We start from the raw sequence: 10,000 nt of genomic DNA on the forward strand, positions 1-10,000 counted from the left end.
TTTGGTCTTAAATAGATGACTTTCTATTTCAAAATGCCAATCTTGAACGTCAAATTTGACGCACGAAGTTTTTAAGAAAGATATGTATTCAATTAGCAAATATTTTCCACAAACCGCCCCTTCAGTAATATTCTATAATAACTACAAAAATAAGAATTTTGTTAACCACAAGGAAAAATTGCCACCTTCTTATGAATCGGGAACCGTATACAAACACGTATGTCCTCAGCTCCATCTAGTGTACGTTGGCTCATATTAAAACTCTGTATTTCAGGTTCCATGTTCATGAGGAGGTTAGTTGTAGAACTGAGAGACCATTTGCAAAGCCTTTATACTCAGCCATAAGGGATTACTGCCATGAGATCTGCAATATTAATGTAAATGTTGAAGATTTTAATGTCATATCTATAGGTATAGTTAAAAATGATGTTAGATTAGCAGAATCTTTTTATATAAGAAAATTAAAACCTGCTCTAAATGTGGACTCATCCAGCTTTTTTGAAGTTTTAATATTAGCCATTTTATAAAATTTTAGATTTTTATTGTAAAAGTTTCATATATATATATATATATATATATATATATATATATATATATATATATATATATATATATATATATATATATATATATATATATATATATATATATATATATATATATATATATATATATATATATATATATATATATATATATATATATATATATATATATATATATATATATATATATATATATATATATATATATATATATATATATATATATATATATATATATATATATATATATATATAAATGAAACATTTACAATAAAAATCGAAAATTTATAAAATGGCTAATTAAAACTTCAAAGGGAAGCTGGACGAGTCCACATTTAGAGCAGGATTTAATTTTCTTATACAAAAAGATTCTGCTAATCTAACATCATTTTTAACTATACCTATAGATATTACATTAAAATCTTCAACATTTATATTAATATTGCAGATTCATGGCAGTGATCCCTTATAAATATTTTTTTCATGATGTTGCCTTTTAATATGTATATTATGCGATATTTTGATTTATTTACTCTTTTATTTATCATGTGTTATATGTAGTGATAGTGATTATTGAGGTGTTGTATTTAATTTGGCATCAGATCTCAAAAGAACTAATGATTTAAATACACATACGTGTGTCCTAGTGAGAACTTTTTTCATTTCAGTTGTCATCAGCTGAGATAAGAGAGAGTGCTTTGTTTTGGGTTAACGTGAGGACACTTTGGAATAACAATTGTCGATTTGTTCAGGAAATCAACTCAGTTTTTTGTCTTGTTTATAAAACACGTCAATCATAATTAGCCGATTGCAGTATGTTTCGGTCGCGTAGAGGTTTCTGCAAAAGATTCGTCCCGTACAAGCATAAGACAGTGATTTCGCATTGTTACGTGCATTGTTCGAGTCACGTACGCCACTTTGGGAGAAAGAATACATGTCCTGATCAGTTACGTCATGTTTTGTAAGATTGTAGTTCAAAACGTTTTGCTTCCTTCCTTCTAGAACTTTCTTTCGTATCTGGCACCCAAAATGCTTTAATGACGTCACTGCCCTGCTTCTAGAACTTTTCTCTTGTATCTCGTAACCAAAATGCCTTAATGACATAATGTAATTGTTTGATGTGATACTGGAATTCTGAAATCTATTCATTTTTATTCTTGAGACCGATCAGTTTGGTTCCCTCTCTCTCTCCTTCTTAAAAAGAGATTATTTTTAATGTAGTATATTTGTGGTCACTGATATTAGTATTGACTTTTGAGATCTGAATTTAGTCAAATTACTTAATTTGAAACGGCACCTGGTAAAAAAGTTTGTTTAGTGAAATTAGCGCAGCTGCAAAGGGATTTCACAGAGGTTTTCACAAGTTTGTGTAAGGTAACGTGAATTTTACTTATTAATACCATGGTATAATGAGTTAGGGAAATTTTGCCTTATTGAAATTATTATTGATAAATCTTATGTGTATTTTTGTGTGTTTTTTGTTTTCAATCTCTCCATATGTTCAAATTTTTTTGTTTGTGATGTAACATTTATTTAAGTGGCATTTTAAATATTTCTTGGTAATTTAACATTGCATACTTGATTTAATTTTTCATTTACTAATTTAATTCAAGAATTAATTAAGTTTTGTGTTATTTTCAAGAAATAGTAAATTTTTCAGATTGTGAGTTCTAATTAAAAACTTTTGAATTTAAAAATAAATTTTTTTATTTAATATTTTTTTTTAGAAAACATTGTTTCATTTATTGACCATCAGTGAATAGGATTAATTGTGTGTGCATAAGGCAAAATGATAAACATGTTTTGTTCTTTTAGTTTTGCTAAAGTGAGTTAAGACCAGGGAAACAGTTAAAGTTATTTGGAGTGATGTCCTTTTACTCTAGAAGAGTTCTAGTTTAATTGTTGATACCTCACACATTATGATAAACTGAGTTTGATTTTTTCAAGTGATTAATAAGTTTTTTAAGGGATCACTGTTACCCTTTACCGACCAAGTGTCCCGTACGGGCTCTTAAAATTGGCTACTTTTGGGAACTCGTGGCCAACAAGCTTATGCATGTATGAAATTGACTATCTGGTACCTTATTGTCACACCTCCCAACTCTTCAAATCAACCAATCAGAAGACAGCACTGTCCATGGGGTGGGGCGTGTGTGCTTTTGAATAGCCACCAGTCTCTTAAATGACGTGATAGGGTGCAGTCACGCTAAAATTGTTCCGAAGGATCCCCACACCCCGTTGTAATCATGGTAAGTACACAGTTTTTTCATAGGTTGTTGTTGAATGATGTGTCTTCATGCTGAAGTGTTTTCAAGGTGATGTGATAATATTTAGTATTTGAAATCATAACCATAATAAGTATATATCCCTGATAACAGGCTACTTCAGTCCGTAACGGTAAAAAGTATGGCGCAACACGCGACGCCCTCAAATTTTTTTCAGATACTCAATGGCTTTTACTTTTTTGCAGATTAGAGTGATATTTTTATGGGCGAAGGAATGCTGCCTTGGAACACAGGGAGGAAGTGCGACGGCATGGATAGCCCCAGAAGATGCCGAAGATAGTGATGTTGATGTGGAGGTAGACAGTGACTGTGAGGACCCAACATACCAACCTGATGAGGACGAGCTGGCTGACGCGGAATTTCTTCAGCCTACTACTTCACGAGGTTAGTATCATAACAACATCATGTATTTTTTTCATTGTTGATGGATTACATATCATTTATACATATCATTCTATTTATTTTACACAGTGCCAACACTCTATTTATTTTACACAGTGCCAACACACTCATACAGATGCACACACTCATACACATGCACACACCTCATACACATGCTCACACTCATACATACACAGATGCACACACTCATACAGATACACATAACTTTATGTGTTTTGAAAGGTTTTTCATTGTTGATGGATTACATATCATTCTATTTATTATACATATCATTCTAGTTATTATACATAGAGCCAACACACTCATACACATGCACACACTCATACAGTTTACATAACTTCATGTGTTTTGAAACTTTTCATTGTTGATGGATTACACACACACATGCACACACACATACACATGCACACACATACACACACACACACATACACACAATAACACACTCATTGTCCACACACATAACACAATCATGATTTATTGTCTGTATTACTAATGTGACTCTTTTCTTATTTCAGGTGGCCATCCTGTCCCTGTTGCAGTGCCACACCCTATGCCAGATGGTAGATAGTGCTGCTGATGTACCATCCGCCCTAGCAGGAACAAGAAAGCTGGCCTCATCAGTGGAAGAAAGAGGACATCAGTAACCAGCCCCTGCCTGATTATGTTCATGAACGCCCTTGTTATTTGAGGGCACCAATGGAGTACTTCCTCCAGTTCTTCACAAATGAACTGGCGGAACACATTGTAAATCAAACAAACCTGTATTCCAGGCAGAAGGATGTTGGGGAACTTCAACATCACGGAGGCTGAACTCAAGGTGTTCATGGGTGCCATCATTTTCATGGGGCTCGTTCCATTGCCCAGTATAGTTGACTACTGGGCTGTCCACACTAGGGTTCCACAGATTGCTGACTGCATGTCCAGGAACCGCTTCAAGGCAATCCGGTCTAACCTCCACTTCAGCGACAACGACTTGGCAGCAGGGTCAAGGGACATGTTCCTGAAGGTTCGTGCAATCTTCAGCAAGGTCACCAGGGAGTTCCTGAAGGTTGCTGAAACTCCTGTACAGTCTATTGACGAGGTCATGGTTGCATACAAGGGGACCACAGCTGGTAACCTTCATGCCAGAATAAGCCAAGAAGCCAGACAAGTGGGGCTACAAACTCTTCTGCAGGTCCAGTGTGGATGGATTTGTACATGACATCCTCATGTACCAAGGAGAGTCCACATTTTCAAGTCACCACACCACACTGTCTGAAGAGGAGGAGAAGAATCAGTCACTTCAAGTTCGTTGTCGCCTTGGTGAAGACCCTCAAGAACCCCAAGACCACTGCAGTGTATGCCGACAATTACTTCACAAGTTTATCCTTGGCTGAGTACCTGAGGTCCCAGTATCAGTGTCGGTATGTGGGCACTGCAAGAGAAAATAGGGTTGGCTTCCCACCTCTGATGACTGTGAAGGATATGTCTAAGAAGACAGTAGCCAGGGGCACACTTGATTTCGTCTCTTCTGAAGGGATCCTTGTGGCTAGGTGGAAGGACAACAACATTGTGACTGTGCTGTCTACTGATGTTGGTGTGGAGCCTGTTGCTGACATTCAACGGTATAACAGGGAGGAGAAGAAGAAGGTTGGTGTACCCTGTCCAAATGTCATCACCAAGTACAACAGCCGAATGGGTGGCATCGACAAAAGTGACATGCTGACCCACCTCTACAAGACCCCTTCAAAGCAAAGAGGTACTATATGAGGCTCTTTGCATACATTGTGGACCTCATAATATGTAATGCCTGGCTTCTGTACAAGAGGGACTGTTTGGCATTGCAGTCCAACCCTATGCCCCTCAAGGACTTCCGCCTGTCCATCGCCTTGGCACTGAGGGCTTACAAGGTCAACCCCACCAGAGTCACCAGGGTTTCCCTTACCAGCGAGATGTCCTTCACCGAAGAGGGGCCAGCGAGCTGTTGTGCCCGCCGTTGCAGAACGTCAGGATGCCACTAAACTGCATATGCCTTTGTATGTCAAGGCTAGGTAGACCTGTAAGTTTTGTTCCTGTAAGGGCCATCCACAGGTCCCGGTGGGGTGTGAGGACTGTAAAGTGGCACTGTGTCTGACTGATGCAAGGAACTGTTTTGCACTCTTCCACAAGGCATAACTTTTGTAAATATTGTATATATTTTGTGTAAGTTTGTATGTTGTGGAAGTCTTGTAAGTTTGTTATTCTCTATTTTTTATGCTAATTATGTAAGTCTAAGCTGTAAATTATAATTACTAAACACATTTCACTGCCAGTATTACTTGTATATTTTTTTATTTTTGTAAAATAAAGTATTCAACTATCCAGGGTATCTTTTATACATCAATAGAGGGAAAAAAACAGAAAAAATTCATAATAAACACAGTAGCAAGTCATATTAATGTCAAACACAATAAATTCATCATGGAAATTGGTAAAAAGGTGAGTATATAAAGAGTGGTATTATCGGGAAAAAGTTTACCGTTATGGCACGAAGTACGTCCCAGATGGGATGAGCGTGGTCCATCGGAGCTCGACCGAGGCATCCGTGAAGGATACTTCATTGAATGCAATTATTTGCCAAGTTTTGCAAGATTTCAAAAAATGCACAAGAATGATTTGATCTTGTATTTTGATATACTATCACATACTAAAGGGGTTTTGAAATTTCCCATAAAACCTAGGTGGACTTTAAGGGATGAGTACTCAGTCCCTAATTCCTATTGCTATGAGAGTTCAGGTATCTGGCTGAAGTGAGGTAAATTTTGAATTTTGAGATTAGTTGTGCAATAACCAGGTACTTGGTACACATCGTGACAATATTATTTGATGACCCAGACCCGGGAACAAAACAAAATATCACTCTGGTTTATGGTTTATGCTGGTGGTGTTAAGGATATATTTTGAGAGAAAAGCGACCCATAGTTGTTTTTTGCTTTGTATTGTGAATTATTTAGTTGAGTAACTTAGGGAAAATAGTTCTGTTCGATGTTCGGAAATGTTTAGCAGCTCCATCCATCCAAGAGTTATCTGAATCCAACCTGACTAAGGCACAGTGGACTGCTTTAGCAGTGGCATGTAGGGGTAATGTGTCTAGTGGTATGATTAAGGCACAAATCAGATGTATTGCAATCCAAGCATTGATGGACTCTGGTAAAATAGATGAAGAGTTAGGAGAGCACAAGAGTTGTTGAATGCAGCTGAGGCAGAATTTATAAATAAACATGAACAAAAGAGAGAGAAAAGTGATGCAGAGGAAGAGCTTAGACACATAGAAGCAGAAGAAAATTTGATTAAGCTGAAGATGCAAACAGAAAGAGAAAGAGAAGATAGAGAGAAAAGAGAAAGAAAAGAAAGAGAAGAAGAAAAAGCAGCAGAAGAAGAAAGAGAAAGAACAAAAGAAGGAAGAGAAAGAGCAAAAGAGGAAAGAGAAAGAACAAGAGAGGAAAGACAAATAGCAAGGAAACAAGAAGATTATGAAAGAGAGATGAAATTGATAGAAGCTCGCTCCCAGTTACCTGTAACACTGTCTAACCCTACTCAAGGTAATTCAGACCCTGTATTTGATGTAGTAGGAGTGGAGAAGTTAGTTCCAAAGTTTACAGAAGAAGCTCCAGATGAGTTTTTTGATCATTTTGAAAAAGTGTTTTCAGGTATGGGATGGCCAGAGGATAAATGGTCAGTCTTGTTACAGAGTGTTCTCATTGGTAAAGGAAGAAGTGCCTATTTAGCCTTATCAGCTGATCAGTGTAAAGAGTACAAGGTACTCAAACACAATGTGCTACAAGTTTACCAGATGACCCCTGAATATTATAAAGAAAGATGCAGATCTTTGAGAAAGGATGACAAGATAACTTTCTTGGAATATGCCTACAAAGTAAGATGTTTTAAATGCTGGTTGGAGGCTGCTAAAGTTATATCTATGGATGAACTTGAAGAGTTAGTAGTCCTAGAGCAATATCTTAGAGGAATTCCTGAACACATAAGAGCCTATTTAAGAGAGAGAGAGGTCAAGAAACTTGACAAAGCTGCTACACTGAGTGAGGATTATAGTATCATTTGTAGCAAAAGAAATTATAATGCCAAGTACCAGAACCAACAACGCACAGGTTTTAGGTCTCATCCAAATTTCAGGAACATTACAACTGGAAATCCTTCTAGTGGCTATGCCAATACAAAGCCAGGTAATACCTCTCAGCAACTGAATGTTAAATCCTCATCATCCAGTCTGTTCTCAAGACAGATACAGAAGACTAATGTTGTCTGCTACAAGTGTGGAAGAATAGGACACTACAGTCGAGATTGCTATCTCGACTGTAGTGTAGCAGACCAAACCAGTTGGTCAAGTGGTTAAAGGTAACCAGGTGAAGCAAACTATGAAGAGCAGTGAGGGGAAGACTGAGACAGTTGGGAAGACTGAGACTAAACAAGCAGAGTGTTTAGCAACCAGTGGAAATGTAACTTCAAACAGTACATGGCTGAGCAGCTTAGAGGCTTTCAAGCCATATATCTATGAAGGTGCACTAGCAACTCAAGGAGGGAGTGTGCAGGTACCAGTGAAGGTATTAAGTGATACGTGAAGTAACCATAGTGTGGCAGTTCGTGGTGCTCACCCGCAATTGGAGAAGAGTCTCACTGGAGATTCAGTTATTCTGAAGGGTATAAAAGGAGGTACTCCTATATGCCGCTTGCACCTATCCTGTGAATTGGTGACAGGGAATGTTGATTTTGCTGTAAAGGACTCACTACCTATTGAAGGTGTGCATGTTTTATTGGGTAATGAAGTTGGTGGTGTACCATTTGTTCCTTGTCCTATAGTGACAGACAAACCATTAAGGATTAGTCGTACAGTAGATTTAGAGAAGAAAACCCTCACCTGTTTCCAAGTTGTGTAACTACCAGGAGTATAAAGAGAACTATGTTTGCAAGTGAAGAAACTGAGGATTTACCTGCACCAGAAGGATCACGTGAAGGATCTTTGAGCTTAGAAGAGCTGTTCTAGGAAAGTGAAGTTTCCCCTAGTGTTAGTAATGAAGAGATTTCTCAAGAAGAGGATCCTGTTGTTATTGAAAAGACTCTGAGTAGTCAAAGTGTTTCTGAAGATAGTAGCAAAACTACAGAAGCAGAGTTAGCAGATATGTAGAGTTCAGCCCTTGAAGTTGGTCAAGTGACAAGAGAGAAGCTAGTGGAACTGCAGAAGAGGGATACAACGATGGCTGATCTGTTCTTCAGAGTTGTTGATCAAGAAGAGATGCAACAAACTCCTACCTGTTATTATCTAAAGGAAGGATTGCTAATGAGGAAGCATCGACCTGCAGATATACCAGGAAATACTGAAAGGGGTGAATATAAAATTTTGCTTCCATATCCATTGAGGAAGCAAGTTGTAGCAGTAGCGCACGAGTCTGGACATGTGAGAATCAGGAAGACTGTTGAGAAGATTATGAAGTATTTTTTCTGGCCTGGACTTCACAAGGATGTTAGCAAGTTTTGCAGAGTGTTACACATGCCAGATAGCTGGAAAACCAAATTAAACCATTCAGAAAGCACCCCTACAACCCATAGAAGTTAGAGAAGAACCCTTTAGCAAGGTGATTATAGATGTGGTTGGGCCATTTCCGAAAACAGAGAAAGGAAATGAATATCAGTTAACATTAATGTGTCCAGTGACTAGGTATCCTGAGGTGATTCCTGTGGAGTTTTTCTCCAAGTTTGGAATACCACAAATTGTGCAAAGTGATAGAGGAACGAACTTTACTTCAAAATTGTTCCAGGATGTGATGAATTTGTTAGGAGTAAAACAACAGTTATGAACTGCTTATCATCCAGAGACCCAAGGAGCCTTGGAAAGGTTCCACCAGACATTGAAAATTATGTTAACTAAGTATTGTAATGAATCAGGAAGAGAATGGGATGCTGGTTTACCCCTGATGTTATTTGAAGTTAGGAATGCTTATCAAGAAAGTATGGGATGTTCACCAAATTAAATGATTTTTGGTCGAGACGTGAGAGGTCCTTTGAAGATTCTTGCAGAGAGTTGGGAAGAAAATCAAGAGGAAATCCAAGGAGAATATGTGAAGAACTTGAGGAAAAGGTTAAGATAAATTAGAAAATTCTCTTTAGAAAATCCGAAAATAAGTAAAAAGAAAATGAAAAAAAAAAATATGATGCTAAGACTAAGCTAAGAAATTTTAGTGTAGGACAGCAAGTTCTAGTGTTCTTACCAGTGAAAATATTTCCCCTTACCAATAAGTTTCAAGGTCCTTATAGGATAACAGAGAAGTTAAGTGATCGAATTTATGCGACTGAAACACCAGGAAGAAGAAAAGACAGAGGAAGATACATGTGAATCTTTTGAAACCTTACTTCTCAAAGGCTAAAACTGAAACAGTGTCAATAACACAGACAACTTCATCTACAGAGGACGATGATGGCTACGAATTGGGAGCTGAAAACAAGATGAACAATTCTTCAATACTGGGAAATTTGGAAGATGAACTAAAACATCTGAGTGTTGAGCAAAGTCGTGAATTACGTGAGGTGATTCAAAGTTTCCCTGAAATTTTTGCAGATGTACCTAGGCGTACCAATCTGACAAAGCATGAGATGAAGATCAGAAAAGATGGAAAACCTTTCAAAAAGAGAGCTTATCGTTTATCACCTTTTCATCGAGATGTTTTGAAGAAAGGAGTTGAATATTTGTTGCAGCATGGATTAGCAGAACCCAGTTCAGGTCATTATAGTTCTCCT

The 10,000-nt window shown here is 37.4% G+C and overlaps 1 protein-coding gene and 1 pseudogene across 7 annotated transcripts in view; one reads left to right on the plus strand and one right to left on the minus strand.

Moving 5' to 3' along the window:
• Positions 1–10,000, minus strand: part of LOC136852640 (CCN family member 2-like) — a 942,669-nt gene that overhangs the window by 171,389 nt on the left and 761,280 nt on the right. The gene's annotated exons all lie outside the window — the stretch shown is intronic.
• On the plus strand, positions 3,032–5,389 carry LOC136852255 (piggyBac transposable element-derived protein 3-like; annotated as a pseudogene).

This window comes from Macrobrachium rosenbergii, chromosome 25, assembly GCF_040412425.1.
Source record: "Macrobrachium rosenbergii isolate ZJJX-2024 chromosome 25, ASM4041242v1, whole genome shotgun sequence".
In the NCBI taxonomy this organism is placed as follows: Eukaryota; Metazoa; Arthropoda; class Malacostraca; order Decapoda; family Palaemonidae; genus Macrobrachium; species Macrobrachium rosenbergii.